Source organism: Oncorhynchus tshawytscha, linkage group LG24, assembly GCF_018296145.1.
Source record: "Oncorhynchus tshawytscha isolate Ot180627B linkage group LG24, Otsh_v2.0, whole genome shotgun sequence".
Classification (NCBI taxonomy): Eukaryota; Metazoa; Chordata; class Actinopteri; order Salmoniformes; family Salmonidae; genus Oncorhynchus; species Oncorhynchus tshawytscha.
In genome coordinates this window covers 11,979,211-11,995,121 of record NC_056452.1, presented here as the reverse complement: position 1 = coordinate 11,995,121, position 15,911 = coordinate 11,979,211, and the positions used below count along the sequence as shown (strand labels likewise).

Sequence of the window (15,911 nt, the reverse complement as noted above, 5' to 3'; positions counted from 1 at the left end):
GTATTTTTAAGAAGCGCAATTTGTTTTTTAATCGGCACTTAATCTGAAAATGTAAGGATAAACAAAAACAATCTAAATTAATGTATAGGGGCATGCTCCATATAAGGGCATGCTCCATATATCTCTTAAACTATCCTTAAACCCCAAAAGCAAGGGAGCGATCAAACATTTTGTAGTAAGGCCTTATTAAGGATGCATTTCCTGATTCCTTGATATGCCCATAAATTGACAAATAAAGGGCACTGAGGGAAATTTAAGAGGCCAATTGTTTAAGGACGAGTTAATTCATTTTAAGGGGTCTTGGCATGTTTGAAGGGAAAGTTAAATGATATGTAATACTAATTTTAGGCAGTCCCTTTCCCTAGTGCTACTTAAATATTTTAGAAGGAGTTTGGCATTTCTCTCTCACCTCCATATGTAGGCTTAAGTCTATAATAGGCTTAACGTTATCAACTGTCCAGAAAATGTTTCCAATCCTGTTTTGTGTTATTGTCAATACAGATTGACAAGCGGGACAATGATCTTCCCGCTCTTTTATGAGCACGTCCCATCTCGTCAGTTGTGTCCACACCTGACATCGATTCACTAATTAGACAAGATGCAGGACAAGCTTTGCTATTCTTTCAAGTATTTATTGTCAGTGTGAGTTAGGTGGGTATAAGGTCTCCAATTTGTCTGTATATTTTGCGTTGTTGGCGGCCTATTTTGTTTGCTTTCGAGTTTGCGTTCGATTTTAGTTGCATTTAGGGGACTATTAGCGGTTGCGTTTTGAATGGCCTACAGTTGCATGTGCGACGCGCGTTCAGAAGAGGGCGCACTCTACCCACTTACATGTAGGTGTGGAAATTCCCTCAGAGGAAGGTACCTTCGGCTCTTGCGCTCAGCAGCGGAGATGCCAAAAATGAAGCTAGGCAAAAGCCGGAGGCTGACATTTTCTTAAAGGTGTCCGCCGCAGGGAACCCAACGCTGTAGAACGGAGCTTTGGAAAAATCCCTGGAGCTTGTTTTTGAGACAAAATCAGTAATCCAAGTGCAGCAACACAAAGGACTGCAGAGCGCTCCCCGCTTGGATTCACTGTGACAGCAAGTGAGTGTGTTGCCTGTTCTTACTCTTGCTTTCATTCTTCCTTTGATGGAGCCTAATCTGTCACCACTTGTAATTAGAGTGATAATCTACCTAGATTAGTGCCTGCCTAGTTTAGTTCCTTTGTCCAGGACAAATGGGACAGTTACAGTGGGATGGAGATGTTTGAGTGGTGCATGTTTCATGCTGTGTGCATGCATCGTTCATAGGCCTATTTACAGTATTAAAATGTTACTGCTTGTTAAATGGTTACTGCATGGAGACCAGGCTAAACTATATGCATGTAGGCTAAACTACATCATGGAGCACTGTTTAGTAGCCAATTTCATATTCCTTGTATGACTGCTTGGTTTAAAAATAAAAAAAACATTGGCATGATCACCCATGTAATCAAATTGCTGTTCCATCAAAAGGTAATGATTGAGGTTTACAGATTGATGGGTCAGGGTTAAATGCTTTCAAATGATTACTGCCCTCTACTGATATCATTAACAAACTAAGCAGATTAAAAATGACATTATTTTGACAACAACACAATCCAATAAGATTGTAAATCTTTCCAAGCAATCTATTCCTTCACACATACACAGCAATGAAAAATATTATTATGACAGAGATGAAGTCAACTTAGTGAGTGGAAAAAGTAGATGGGTCTATTTCTTGATCAAGGTTTTGCAGACTTGTGTATTTAAAACAAAGGATGTATAAAACTTAGAGATGAAGGGTCCTATATAACAAATACACAGCTTTAAGTTGAAAATGTATTCATAACTGTATTAACCCTGTTCCATGTTGATGATAGGGAAAATATTCCGATTATATAACTGCCAAAAAGGTTGAGGGGAGAGACGCCATAGGAGAGAGGATAATGTGAAGGAAGGGTAGGGAAGCAAGGAAAGTAGGAGAAGGAGAAGAAGGGCGAGGGAGGCTCTGAAAAGAGGAGATGAATAGCAATACTGGAGAGGAAGAGGAATGAGAAAAGGTTGAAGACAAGGGAGGAAAGGAAAATGCCATTTTAAATACTTTCAGGCTATATGGCAATTGGTTATAAGACAATAGAGGGGGGGTTATTCACGTGTTCACCTATTGTTAACACTACATAACCAAAAGTATGTGGGCACCTGCTCGTCGAACATCTCATTCCAAAATCATGGGCAATAATATGGAGTTGGTCCCCCCCTTTGCTCCTATAACAGCCTTCACAATTCTGACAAGGCTTTCCACTAGATGTTGAGGGACATGCTTCCATTCAGTCACAAGAGCATTAGTGAGGTCAGGCACTTATGTTGGGCGATTAGGCCTGTCTCGAAGTTAGCGTTCCATTTCAACCCAAAGGTATTTGATGGGGTTGAGGTCAGGGCTCTGTGCAGGCCAGTCAAGTTCTTCCACACCATCCTGACAAACCATTTCTCTATGGACCTCGCTTTGTGCATGGGAGCACTGTAATGCTGAAACAGGAAAAGGCCTCAAGGCCTCAAAGTTGGAAGCACAAAATCGTGTAGAATGTCATTGTATGCTCTAGTGTTAAGATATTCCTTCACTGGAACTAAGGGGCCTAGCCCAAACCATGAAAAACAGCCCCAGACCATTATTCCTCATCCATCAAACTTTACAGTTGGCGCTATACATTCGGGCAGATAGCATTCTCCTGGCATCCGCCAAACCCAGATTCGTCCATCGGACTGCCAGATGGTGAAGTGTGATTCATCACTCCAGAGAACGCGTTTCCATTGCTCCAGAGTCCAATGGCAGCGAGCTTTACACCACTCCAGCCAACGCTTGGCATTGCGCATGGTGATCTTAGGCTTGTGTGCGGCTGCTCAGCCATGGAAACCCATTTCACGAACCTCCTGACAAACAGTTATTGTGCTGACGTTGCTTCCAGAGGCAGTTTGGAACTCGGTAGTGAGTGTTACATCCAATAACAGACCATTTTTATGCGCTTCAGCACCTTTCTGTGAGCCTGTGTGGCCTACCACTTCGCGGCTGAGACGTTGTTGCTCCTAGATGTTTCTACTTCACAATAACAGCACTTACAGTTGACCAGGGCAGCTCTAGCAGGGCAGACATTTGACCAACTAACTTGTTGGAAAGGTGGCATTCTATGACGGTGCCATGTTGAAAGTCAGAGGTCTTCAGTAAGGCCATTCTTCTGCCAATGTTTGTCTATGGAGATTGCATGGCTGTGTGCTCGATTTTATACACAAGTCAGCAATGAGGGTGGCTGAAATAGCAAAATGCACTCATTTGAAGGGGTGTCCACATAGTTTTGTATGTTGTATGTTGTAGAGTGTATTAGCCTCTCACACCGAGAAGAGAAGATAGGACTCAGGAAAGTAGGGGAGGAGAGGAAGATGAGACTGGGATAAACTCAGGCACAGAGCCTTGAAAAATAGGAACGAAGAGACACTTTTGCTGCCCTCTGTATTTGTTATTTACTTCTCCTCCACCCCCCTAAACCTGTCCTCTGCACACTATTCCATTATTATCTGTTGACTATTTCTCTCTGTCATTCAGGTCAATAGTATGAAAATAGCTCTCTTTGTACTCTACTTTAAATGTCAGTATTTTCTGTTGCCTATCTCCTTTATCGTGTGAGAAGCTGTCCAAGAGTAGACCTAAGACAAACAGACAGATGCGAGCACACACACACACACACACACACACACACACACACACACACACACACACACACTGCGCTCTCTCTGTAAATCATGCTCAACCTTTATAATGTAAGATTTTTTAGGGCTAAGAACCATATTAGAGAATATTAAAAGATCCATTGTTTTGGTTCAAAAAATTCAAAAAGAACAAATGAATCAGTTGTTGTATAGCCTGGTGCTGTTACCCCCAGTGGATGGTGCAGTAAATACACTAAGAATGTTGATCAGCTTACAATGGAGTCAGGAGGCACGAAGGATTTGAAAGAACGCATGGGGTGCAGGGGCACGAAATAACGGTGTGTGTAATTATTCATTGCTACACCTGCAATAACACATCGGACCGAATATGCGTGCACTGTAAATGAAAGGTTTAGAATATAAACTAAACATGATAGTCCCGTCGAGAGTTGTTAAATTAATTGCGCAAATATTATCCGTTTACCAACTCGGTTTTTATGCACAAACGCACAGTGACATAATGAACGTTTAGCCTACTCACGCTGACAAAGCATATGCCACATAATCTATGGCCTACTAACAAATTAACCACGAGGAATTATGAATGAGGGGGGTCTTTATTGATGCAATGCTGTTATTCTTACCCCTCGCCATAGTGGCGCATGAGGGACACTGTGGGCCTGAAGGGACCTCTCTGAAAATGAGAACGCAGAGATCTGCAGAAAAGACCTCCATTCTCTAAACGTCCTCACAATAGGCCTGTTCTTGGATCCTCAACCAAAGACCGGCGCTGCAAGCAAAATATAATACCCGTTTATTTAATTAGGTGCCCCCTTGTCTGTCATAATATGCATGTCCTATATGTGGCTGTTTTGGAGCGTTGGCGTCCACTAATATGACCAAGCTGGTTCTGGCTATTATTATAATTAATACGTTATAACAATCGCATCTGCCTCTAGTTTCTGCGAGCCCTCGAGCCCCCTCAACTGAGTTTCAACAAGTTCAATGTTTTGTGTTCTCATTACGACCGCCATATGGTTGCCAGCGAAAACACCAAGCATCGGGCATTCATTTTAGCACGCTCACGGTAACACAAGCATTATAGCAACTGAGGTATAGGCCTATAATGGTTGTCAAATGATACGCGCTGGTTTGTTCAGTTATAGCTCTTCGTTTGACAACACTTACAAAGGTTGATATGGTTAGTGTATTTTTTATACTTAAGTTATTTACTCCACATTATTGTGAGGCAAAGATGCACATTGCTCATTAATTCAAATATGTATCTCTCTCTCTCTCTCTCTCTCTCTCTCTGCGGTCGCGACTGTGATCCAAGACGCTCTTGCGCGCAAGGTTAAGAAAATCTGGAATTGATTTTAATGGGGAGTAGCCTATCCCTCGCTTGCTTTTCAACCTATGGATGTATTGGTCTCTTTTCACTTGTACTGGACGGAGCGGGCGAGTGCAGTGTCTCACCTCTGTACTGTGTCCCCCTTGCCTTGCTCATGATATCTGTCGCTTTTGGAGAATACTGAACGTGCCTCTGTTTCTAAACAGCTTTGTATAATGTACCGTCCTCAAAACGCTCGAGACTGAGCAGACGGGACTTGTCCATTGCGTTTGGGAAGAAGATTTTCTTCTGACAGATGCACATTTATTTTTGATTGTTTTGGACCTGAAACGTTGGACTGTGTTGTCGGTTTAAGAATCGCCAATACACCGCTCTTGGGCAAGTTTGATGTCCATTTTACGCATTTAACACGTGAGTTTACGAAGTCAATTTCAGTCATTTCCAGTAGCCTATGTTTGTCTGTCTTCATATGCTCCATTATTTAGCTCACATTCATGAAGTTTTATCAAATGTATTTCACTGTGGGATTTTTTATTTCTTCTGATATATTATAAGGCTGATCCACTATGCGTAAAGCACTGTCAATTACGCAGTTGTCTAATTAATATCTTGAATAACTGTTTGCTCCTTATGAATTCAATTCACATTATTTAATTATTGCAATACGGTTTATAGTTATTATTTTGTAGGAGAAAAAGTTAAGGTATGCGTTATTATGTCACGCTTGAAATTATGGGGCAATATCCACCCTATAATTTGTTCAGATGAATACTTATTAGTATTGTTTATGGTAATACAAGTATAGTGTAGTGATATTACGGTTAGTCGTTTTTGTAGGAAACCTCTGGGCGCACTGAAATGGAGAGGCAAGGCGGACAGGTGGGCGATCAAAGAGCGCGGTGAGCGAGATCTAGCGTGCGGTGTGAACTCTCCTTAGTTTACAGCTGCCCCGTGGGTCCAAGGAAAGATCGAGAAAAACAGCCTAAACGGATACTTTAATATAGGTTGCAAGTAGTAGGTAGAGTCCATGTGTTTTAATATCAGTCCAATCTAGGCTAAATACAGATGCCAAACCAAGCAGCACTCCTCGTATCCCGCTTTCGAATGTAGCGGACACCTTATGCCAAATCTCCCAATGCGTTTGTCAATTCTAATATTTTCCCTTTACTTTGACGCCACCGCATTCGTATAGAAAAACACGAGAATGGAAGATTAGGAAGTTATATTTTCTGTCTTGAAGCTTATAGGAACATGCTACTTGGGATCCTTGGGACTTCCATACCCCATTGTCGTCGACATTTGAAATGGTTAAGGTTAAGGTTAGGTACGGATTATGGTTAAAATTAGGGTACGGGTAAATTAAGGTTAGGGTTAGAGTTTAGGTACATCCCAAGGATTCCGATTAACCAATGCTGATAACAGCAAGTTTAAACCCCACCAGTAATTAAATTAATTGAAGGATAACATTGTTAAGAGATACAAGTCAGAACTAAATATTTTATATGTGATTATTTTATATGAATACAAGTTTGAAAAAAAAATTCTTGACAAAAATGATTGGCAAGTTTTCTTGTCTTGGCAAGCCTGATTTGGCTGATATGGCACTGAGCATGAGTCCTATGAAACTATTCACCTCGCAATTATAATTAGGAGGCCCGTCTTTTTCTCAACACTCACATCCTATAGAGTATAGGCTACATATTACAGACTAGCAGTAAAAAGCAGACAAGCTGCAGGGAGAAAGAGTTACACCACAACTGCAATAGATTCCTTATCTTAAATGCTTCGATTGAGCTAAGGTATGGCCCTATTAGAGATTAAAGAGTGTCAGCCACTTGACCCACTTATCCTTATTCTCCTGGCAAATTGCTGGAAGCCATCCAGAAAGATGGTGTTGTTGATACACCCTTAAGTTGTTCACTCAGATAAAGAAAACGTTGATGTGGTTTTAACTGTGGAATGTGGCAACCTTATGAGCAGGATTGTCTGGTCAAATGCAACAACGGCACTGTTATTCATATAGGAATGTCCGTACTTGTTTTTGTGAATTAATCATAGTCATTTAATTGCATCATGTTATGATCCATCAATAACACACAGTCAAAGGTTGAGCCAGGAGTCACCAGGGCTCAGGCACACGGGTGTGTAAGCTAATCCACAGGAACTCACTCCAGCAGGTTTATAAACTCCTTCTGGTGGTGTGTGTGTGTGTGTGTGTGTGTGTGTGTGTGTGTGTGTGTGTGTGTGTGTGTGTGTGTGTGTGTGTGTGTGTGTGTGTGTGTGTGTGTGTGTGTGTGTGTGTAACGTAAGCAGATCATTTTCTCTGTGCTTTTCAAGGCAGGATTCCTTGGGACTCTTGGCTCCGTCCACCTGAACGAGTAAAGTCAACACATCCAATATATTTTTCTTCTCTGGTTTGAACAGCTTGAAGGGGGGAAGGAATGCTGCTGGTTCTTTTCCCCCCCGCTTTTTTTTCTTCTTTCGGTGGGCCTGAGACAGCTGTTGGTTTGCAGAGATCAACATTTGTCATCCTTAACAAACGAAACAAGCTGATTGGAGTGTTAAGCTAAGTCCACACATTTGACTCAACTTTGACCCTTTATGGAAGAACAGCCAGTGAGCCCGAGTATCGCAGATTCATCTAATTCATATCTGAACCTATTCATCATCTTTGGCTTTAGCACCAAAAGGGGAATGCCCATGAGGTTCTCTTTCCCCCAAACCTAACTGCATCATTTTTATGCTGTGTCTAATGGTTTGGCATAGGCCTTCAAAAGTGGCTTTTCACAAGGAATCAGAATGGGCCTACCTCTGCTCTTCCTCAGTTGTAACTGTTGACACTCTGCACACAGAAATGTAACTCTTTACTAGGGAGATGGAGTGTGGGGATAGATAGATAGATAGATAGATAGATAGATAGATAGATAGATAGATAGATAGATAGACTGGTGGCAGTGTGATGAGTGACCACCCTTAGCACCCAACCACACCACATCTCCCTTTCACCTTTTACATTGGAGGTGGTTGTGGGAAGACAAAACACTGTCTCTTCTGTCTTTTATAAGTGTGTGTCGGTGTCGGTGCAAGCCGGACGCCCCTGTTTTAACTGCTGCTCGTCATTCGTCAGTGTGACGCCTCACGCGCCCCTTCCCGTGGGATGATCCCGGGCCGAGATTCCGAAGCTCCATCCCACCGCTCCCCGCTCCCTGCCAAGTCTGCATGTGTCAGCAGCACACATTTCCTCCAGATGCAGAAGGGTGTGTGAGGTCTGTGCGTGTGCGTTTGTGCTCAGGGTGTTTTGACCACCCTGCTATCTAAATCATTTTAAGGTTGAACTCTTGTTTTATCTCAATTATCAATAAAGAAAATGCCATTAGTGTACGCATGCAGGTGTTTCAGTTCTATCTGAAGGAATCCAATACTTCCTTTGGTCTGGGGTGAGTTGTTGTCGACTCACTCGCTGTCGACAGGCACCGCATGTCTGGCCTTCCCAAAGGTACAACAACCACATGTGTTCGCCCCATAGCCCCAGCTCCAACTCCTCTCAATGACAGCCAGTCAGCATGTGGGCACAGGGGGTTAGGGGGACACAGGGAAACAGGGCCAGTAAAATAGCAGGTGACTGTCATAAACAGAGCCTGGCTATCTTCTCTTTTCCTCTGGCCCCCGGGGGGCTGCCATGGCAACATGAAGGAGCAGACCAGCTCGGTGGACCGGGAGGGCCTCTCTCCCTCTCTGTCTCTCTTTTCCCTCCCCTCCCGGCCATAACTCACCGCTGTTCAGTGTACCATTACCCTGCTCCAGCCTGGAAAATGGACATCACCATTGAGCTTTGTGTGGAAAGGGAGGGAGAGAATGGGAGGAGTAGAAGGAGAGAGGTGGAGAGCGACGGATAAGGGGAAGGGTGGGTTGTCTGATGATTCAGCCCCTGCCTTCAAAAACCCTGGCACCCCTGATAATGTATGGGGCTCCGTGTGTGTGAATGAGAGCGCATGTGTTTGTCTGAGTGTGTGTGGTGTGCATGCCCGTGCCTATGTGTGAATGAGAGCGTTTGTGTGAGTGTGTGTGTGTGTGTGTGTGTGTGTGTGTGTGTGTGCGTATGTATGTGAGCGGTAAGAGCATTTTGAACACTTAATAAAATTATTTGTGGTATCCCCCCGTCAGTTCAAAGTGGCCCAGCTAGCTCTGGCTGTGGGGAAGTCTCTTGTACAATGGAAAAAGCTTTTTTCCTGTTGGAGGGCTCAGGGAGAAACCGCAAGCCTGCCTACCGCAGAGCCAACCATCAAAGGGCTTTGAAGCACACACCTCAACCCCCTCTACAAACCACTTCCCACTCCCTCTGATCCAGGAACAGCTCACCTGGCACTTCTGACCACCACGTCCGACCGTACCATGGTTACGCCCCCCCCATGGGAAATCGAAAACTCCTCGTAGCGTCCATGAAAAGCCATGTATGAAAGACATCTAAGGTGGTTCCTCAATCCTCACTTAAAGCCTGTCATCCGGACCCAGTATGTTGGAATAGGCCTGTAGGCCTTACACATGGAGTTGTCACTGATGTCTCCATATTGTGAGATCTTCATTTAGAAGATCCGGATGGGAAGTCTCCTGTCTTTTCTCTGACGTCTCACACAGCAGTGGGTGTCATCAGTCCCATCTTGAGAACACATGTAGGGGGAAATATATTTCTTTTTTTAAAAGCGGATCACAGCTTGACACGGGCTATAAATGCTTTTGGCGAAGGCCAAACCGCCAGCACATTATGAAATGAACAAGCCTCTATCTCCTCATTAGCCAAGGTATATTTCTCCCTGATTCCCGTATAAAACATGTTTCATATGATAGGTATGTGTTCTATGAAACTCAGGGATGAGCTCAAGCCCTTATTCTTTCCCAGACTCCACAGTTAAAATCTCCATGTCCTCAAACCAAGATGGGGTGGGGGGATCTGTAGGCCTATTATAGGATGGCAACAATTTATTGTTTGGAAAGGCAGTATTATATTGTATCTCTCTCTTTCTCGGTCTCTCTTGGTTTCTCTCTCTTTCTCTGGTTACAGTTGTTCTATCATTCTCTTGTTCTTTGACCCCCCCCCCCACACACACACACTATCTCTTCTCCAAACTCAATAAGCTCAAAGGAGGAAGCCATTCTAAACCTAGTGTGTGTGAGTCTGTTAGTAGCAGGGTGAAAGGTCAGGTTTGTGTCCTCTAAGTCTAACACCCCCCTTTATGGTATGGGTTATGATTGGGTGGCTGTAAACTGATCCTAGATCAGTGATAAGGTACTTGTACCCAGAGCAGTGAGTCATGTATGATGTCAGGGACTCGAGACCTAAAACTTCCTCTCGGGATCTCTCCATGGTACTGAACCACGACATCACAGAGTTAGTTAGGCCACTCTATAGGCTACCGCACATTACATCAGAGTAAATTAGGTAGATCAGCATATAGGGTTAACCTCATCCCCACGTCAGGTTGATTTAAGGTCAGTGATGCATTGTTCCCCCTAATGGTGAAGGCTAGGATTGGAAAGGGAATGCGGATCCTAGATCTTTGCATATGGGCATCTTAAGGCTTCCTCTCGTTTGGCTGGGTGTTTGTGTATGTTGTTTCTATTTACCTGATGTTTGCTAGTGTATTTGTTGGAGTTCGTTGTCCCTAAGCAAGTGTTAGTACAGTACTTTGCCTGTCTGTCCGTCTTGATGTGAACAAATTAACTTTTTTCTGACACTGTTTCACCCATGAGTCGCCCTTGCGCCATGTTTGCAGTCTCACATCCCTCCCTTTCCGCGCCACAGACCAAAAACACCAAATTCACAGAATGAACAGAAAATACCCCTAATATCAGCATTTTTTTCCTCCCTTTGTAGTGGAGTGTAACGCAGAGAACCCCGAGCTTAGTACAGCTTCCTGTCTGGATCTATGAGAAGTAGCCTGACCTGCCTCCTCTCCTCTACTCTTAGTAGTTCTGGATCAGGTTCTGTTTTAATAACTACTGGAGAGTAGGCTGGGCCGCAGCGGCTGCATTCCTCTCCTGGGCGTTCTCGCTCTCTTAGACTGGAGAGGGAAAGAGAGAAACTGCTCTCTGCCCCTGAAAACCACCTTCTGTGGCACACTGTGTGTCTCTTTGTGTCAGAGATAGTCCCCCAGCGCTGGACTCTATGGGGGAGGTTCCCTCCCTTTACAGTTTTGTCATTTAGCAGATGCTCTTATCCAGAGCGACTTACAGTAGTTAGTGCATACATTTTCAAATTTGTTCGTTTTCTCTCTTTCTCTTCTGCTTCAGAGCAGGCGTGAGACTTTTCAAAATTTGTCAGTGACCCCCCTGCTAATGACACCCTCAGCTATGAGAGTTGACCCCTTCTTGCCGCTGTTACTCTCCTGCTCTCTTGTTCACTTGTTCCATCATCGGATTTGGTTTGTGCCACTAATACCCTATTGTCTGTGGACCGTCAATCACGTGTATTTACCCTGTGCGTGTGTGTGTGGTGTGTGTGTGTGTAGGGGATTTGCTCAGTCAATCAACCCCACCCATTTAAATGCATACGCTGCATCTCCCATAGTTATGACTGGACTCTGATAGACAGTGTACAGTAGTGCCCTCTTGTTCACATTTAAAAAGTCCTCCACGGTTGCCACAGCTGCTAACAGGCCAATCAGGGATTACTGTACACTGGGCCCAGTGACAGACAGACATTGGGGCACCCGGCCTAGCCTCCTCCCAGGCTCATCTGAGTGGAGGAGCCCCAAGGAGATCCATTCAGCCTCGTGGTGAGAGGGCCACCCCCCCAGCACACTGCCCCAGCATGGGAGTCCCTGACTGGGCTACGAGGTGGATCAGCTGTCCCTCTCCCCCTGCACCCCTCTAGTTCTCCCTCCCCCCGGTCCCCTACGCCCAAGCCAAATAAAGCCTCTCAGCACCTCCTGTTTTCCTAATCTGTGAACTCTGACAGAGGAGCTGCGCTTGAAAGAGACACAACTCAACATGGGATGATCTCCTGGTGACGGGAAAGCTGAAAAAACGCTCCCCGGAATTTCGCAGCCAGGACCACCCTATTCCTCTCTCTCCTATCACCCCCCTTATTGTTGATTGAACCTCTTAGGCAAAAACCTATTGGATCAGTTCCAATCACATAAACACCCTGATATTCCTTGTGACATTGCAGGACCTTGCAGAACCAGAATCAGCAAGCAGCTGATTACTTGTCATGTATTCCATGCACATAAGCCATATATCAACCTGGGGAAATAAATTGGTTAACCTCTCGGGACTCGGAAGCAGTAAAGCATCTTGTCGCGTGCAGTGTTAGATTGCAAGCACTGGCCATTTCAGTCCTTACTGAATGACTAGGCACTTTAGCCAAGTGGGTGGAAATACTGTCGTTTTCTTTTGAAGCAGGTTTGTGTGTTTAGGCGATTAGATTTCAATTGAACCTGTAAGCCTAGCACATGACATGCGGAGCGCTCCACTTGTAAGAAGTAGCCTCTCGTTGGTAGTTAGCCGTAGTTAGAGTCAAATAGCAAAGCGTTTCTGTGTGTTATTCCCTACTCCTCACAAACATTCACACTGCTGTTGCTACTTCAACCACATTTAATTAGATACAGAGTCTGCCCCTGTCGAGAAGAACTTGTGGCTTGTGGAAAAGCTCTGTCAATGCTGAGAGCAGCAGATCATTTCTTGCTGAAGCTCAAACTTACCCGAGTGTTTCGGAGAAGTCAGCCTATGTCTCTCCGCTGGCATCTCGGCTGAGAAGTTTGTGGAATTGGCACACACACTAGTCAAAATTCTACAGAGAACAAGCAAGTTGAACAATGTCGGTCAGTGACGTTTACATACCAAGGACACAGTCTTGTTCAGAGCTAGACTAGAGCTAGACTAGCGGTTAGCTTGAGTTGTTAGCTGTAGTGTATGCTTTTACTGTTAGCTTATGTTTTGAAAAGCTAACACAGAGTTGCTAGTTTTTTATTTTTTTATTTAACCTTTATTGAACTAGGCAAGTCAGTTAAGAACAAATTCTTATTTACAATGACGGCCTACCCCGGCCAAACCCTAACCCGGACAAAACTGGGCCAATTGTGCGCTGCCCTATGGGACTCCCAATCACTGCCGGTTGTGATAGAGCCTAGCTAGCTAGTGAGTGTTCTTTTCAGGGGGAACTGTTGAGGTGGAATTAGAGCGGCAATGGCACTGTTCCTCCTCTGTTTAACCTATGCGTCTCATCTGCCAGACGTGCTTGACAGCACCAGACCGCTGGAAGAATCTCCCGGCAGGCCGAGCAGAGCTGTGTGTGGACCACACCATATTTAGTCATCCACGGGCCGTCCTCCACCTTAATCTGTCTCCCCCTGTCTCTCCCTCCTTTTTTTAATCTCCCTCCCTCTACTCCCTCTTTCCATCTCTGTCGTTTCCCCCTCTCCTTCGCTTTCTTTCTCTCCATCTCTGTCCTCACTCGCTCTCCCTTTTAGATGTCTCTGCCTTATCACTGTCACTCGTTCTCTTTCCATCTCCCTCCCTCCCTCCCTCCCTCCCTCCCTCCCTCCCTCCCTCCCTCCCTCCCTCCCCTCCCTCCCTCCCTCCCTCCTTCTCTCTGCCTCTTTCAGTTATTTGTTTTGCTCTATCACTCTCAGACACTTTTCACCCCACTTTGTACCTCTGCCTTTCCAACCATGCTCCCTCTCTCTCACTGTCCGTCTCTGTAATAGTCACTGCAGCCCCCCTCCCTCTCTCTCTCTCTCTCTCTCTCTGTCCCTCCATCTCTCACCTCTCCCTTTCTCCGACGGGCGCGGCGCTGACGGAAGCTGGACCGCGATGCTAATGAGTTGCTAATTCCATCAGCGGTCTCCTCCTGTGGGCCTGACCTGGCTGCCTGGTCTGGCTGCCAGGCTTTGATGATGGAGTGCCTCCAATGATGTACTCCCGCCTGCTCACCCACTTTAGCCTTTCCCCTCAGACATGTCCCATTGATCATAGTCTTCCGCCCAGCACTCCTTGCCAAATCATTTATGAACCAGCCTCGTTCCATTCCTACTCTCCATTTTTCATTACATGGAATTTTATTTGATGTGAGGTGGACAGGTTTTTTTAGGTGCTCGGATGGCTGTGAGAGCATTCCATTCCGTACTTCAATTTAGCCTTAAGTACTGGTTAATGTTTGGGAAGCAAAATAGTTGGTTTGTTTATTTGTGTGTCGCCTTTCTAGGTCCAAAGACTGTTCGCAAGAAAGTCAAATCATAGTTTACTTTGTTCCCATAGAACATTGTTAGGGAGATATATGTAACCACTCTCCCAGAAATGCACAAGAATGCATGTTTTGCGGCCAAGTTAAAATAAATAGATAAAGAAGTTGGAACAGAAATTTCAATGGTTTTCTATCTCGCTATCTCTATCTCTTTACATTTTGATGATCCTCTTTCCGTTCTTACCGCGCACACACACACACACACACACACACACACACACACACACACACACACACACACACACACACACACACACACACACACACACACACACACACACACACACACACACACACACACACACCTCCAGCCAGAGGAGAGGCCAAATGGTAGAAGCTTAAGCAGTTGAGTAGAAAAGAGCACCCCTATTTACCGGACGACTGGGCTCTTTCTCCAGTGTTCTGAGTTGCTAGCTTTGGAACCCCTAAAAAAGAAAAGAACAGAACTTTTGTTTTTCGACTCATTTTAACTCGCTCCGTCTGCCTTCCTCCTCGACTGAAGTGCAAGGCAGATGCAGGCTTTTGTTTAGCCAAGGAGGGGAGGGATGCCCAATAAGAGGAGTGAGAGGAGGAGAAGGGGGGGGGAGAAAGGAGGGGCAACAGTTTCATTGTAGCTTAATAAATTCCTTGCAAAGACGATCGGGGCGCCTTCTCAACCTCTCGGCTGTCTGTCTCAAATGGGGTCCTTCCAGGCTTGACACCCCGGCAAATAAGGGTGGGATTAGGGAGGAAAAGCCCCGGGCTGTATACATCTCTTTTCTCCCTCCCTTTTTCGCTCTACCCTACATCTTTCTCTCATTCCCTCTCTCTCTCGCGCTCCTTCTCTCCCTCTTTCCCTCTTTGGAAACGAGAGGCCCCTGTCTGGTGTGGAGCCCATTTGAATGATCTCATCCAGGTACACTGACAGTCTGAGATTTATAGAGACCTTTCAGCCCAAACCAATGGCTTTGTTACAGCCAGCTCTGCCAATGGGGCCTTCCAGGAATCTGCCTCTGTAAAGAACATATGTTGCCATTGTAGCCCACATATAGCTACAGTACCTGGGTACATGTCCAATGTTTTATGTTCAAATGGCATATAGCGTTGCACTTGCCTAGTGGGGAAATAAATACTATATTGTGTTCAATGCTGTGTACAGCTAGTTATTTGTCTTTAGTTCCTCTTTAGGTCAGTGTTCTTTTACCGTTGAATTGGGGAGTTGGCTAAGGTCAAGTGTGGCTGACGGCTCTGCCCGTATATTTTGAACGGGGGATTATGGGGTGACTTCTGCCGCGCGCGCTGCCGAAGCACGACCAGAGTGCCTCGCCACGACCTGAATGGAGGTGCTGAAAGAGTGGCGCCATTGAAATTCAGGACTCGGTCGCTCCGGCCCCGGCCCCAAACATCTAAGATCTCTCTTTATATGGTCACTCTCTTTCTCTCTCTCACTCACTTGTTCTCCCCCCCACCCCCCCATCTCTCCCACTACCTCTTTTACAGGCTTTTAGTTAATGAAAACACTCCATTACTCATTATAAGGCCCTGAGGTGTGTTGACATGTCACAAACATGATATTTAGCTCACATGAGCAAGCTTACGGATATAGTAGGGTTGAATTGACGACAGTAAGATGACT

At 45.1% G+C, this 15,911-nt stretch overlaps 1 protein-coding gene across 4 annotated transcripts in view; it reads left to right on the top strand.

Annotated features, from left to right (window-relative positions):
- The first annotated feature begins 886 nt into the window (after positions 1-886).
- Positions 887-15,911, top strand: part of ntn2 (netrin 2) — a 59,916-nt gene continuing 44,891 nt past the window's right edge. For 2 of the 4 annotated variants that reach the window (XM_024386883.2, XM_024386881.2), the window contains exon 1: positions 5,115-5,466. The gene's annotated coding sequence lies outside the window, so the exon portion shown is untranslated. Of the gene's footprint in view, positions 1,087-5,113; positions 5,467-15,911 lie in introns of those variants that run through there. The other 2 variants (XM_024386882.2, XM_024386884.2) reach the window with 2 other exon arrangements.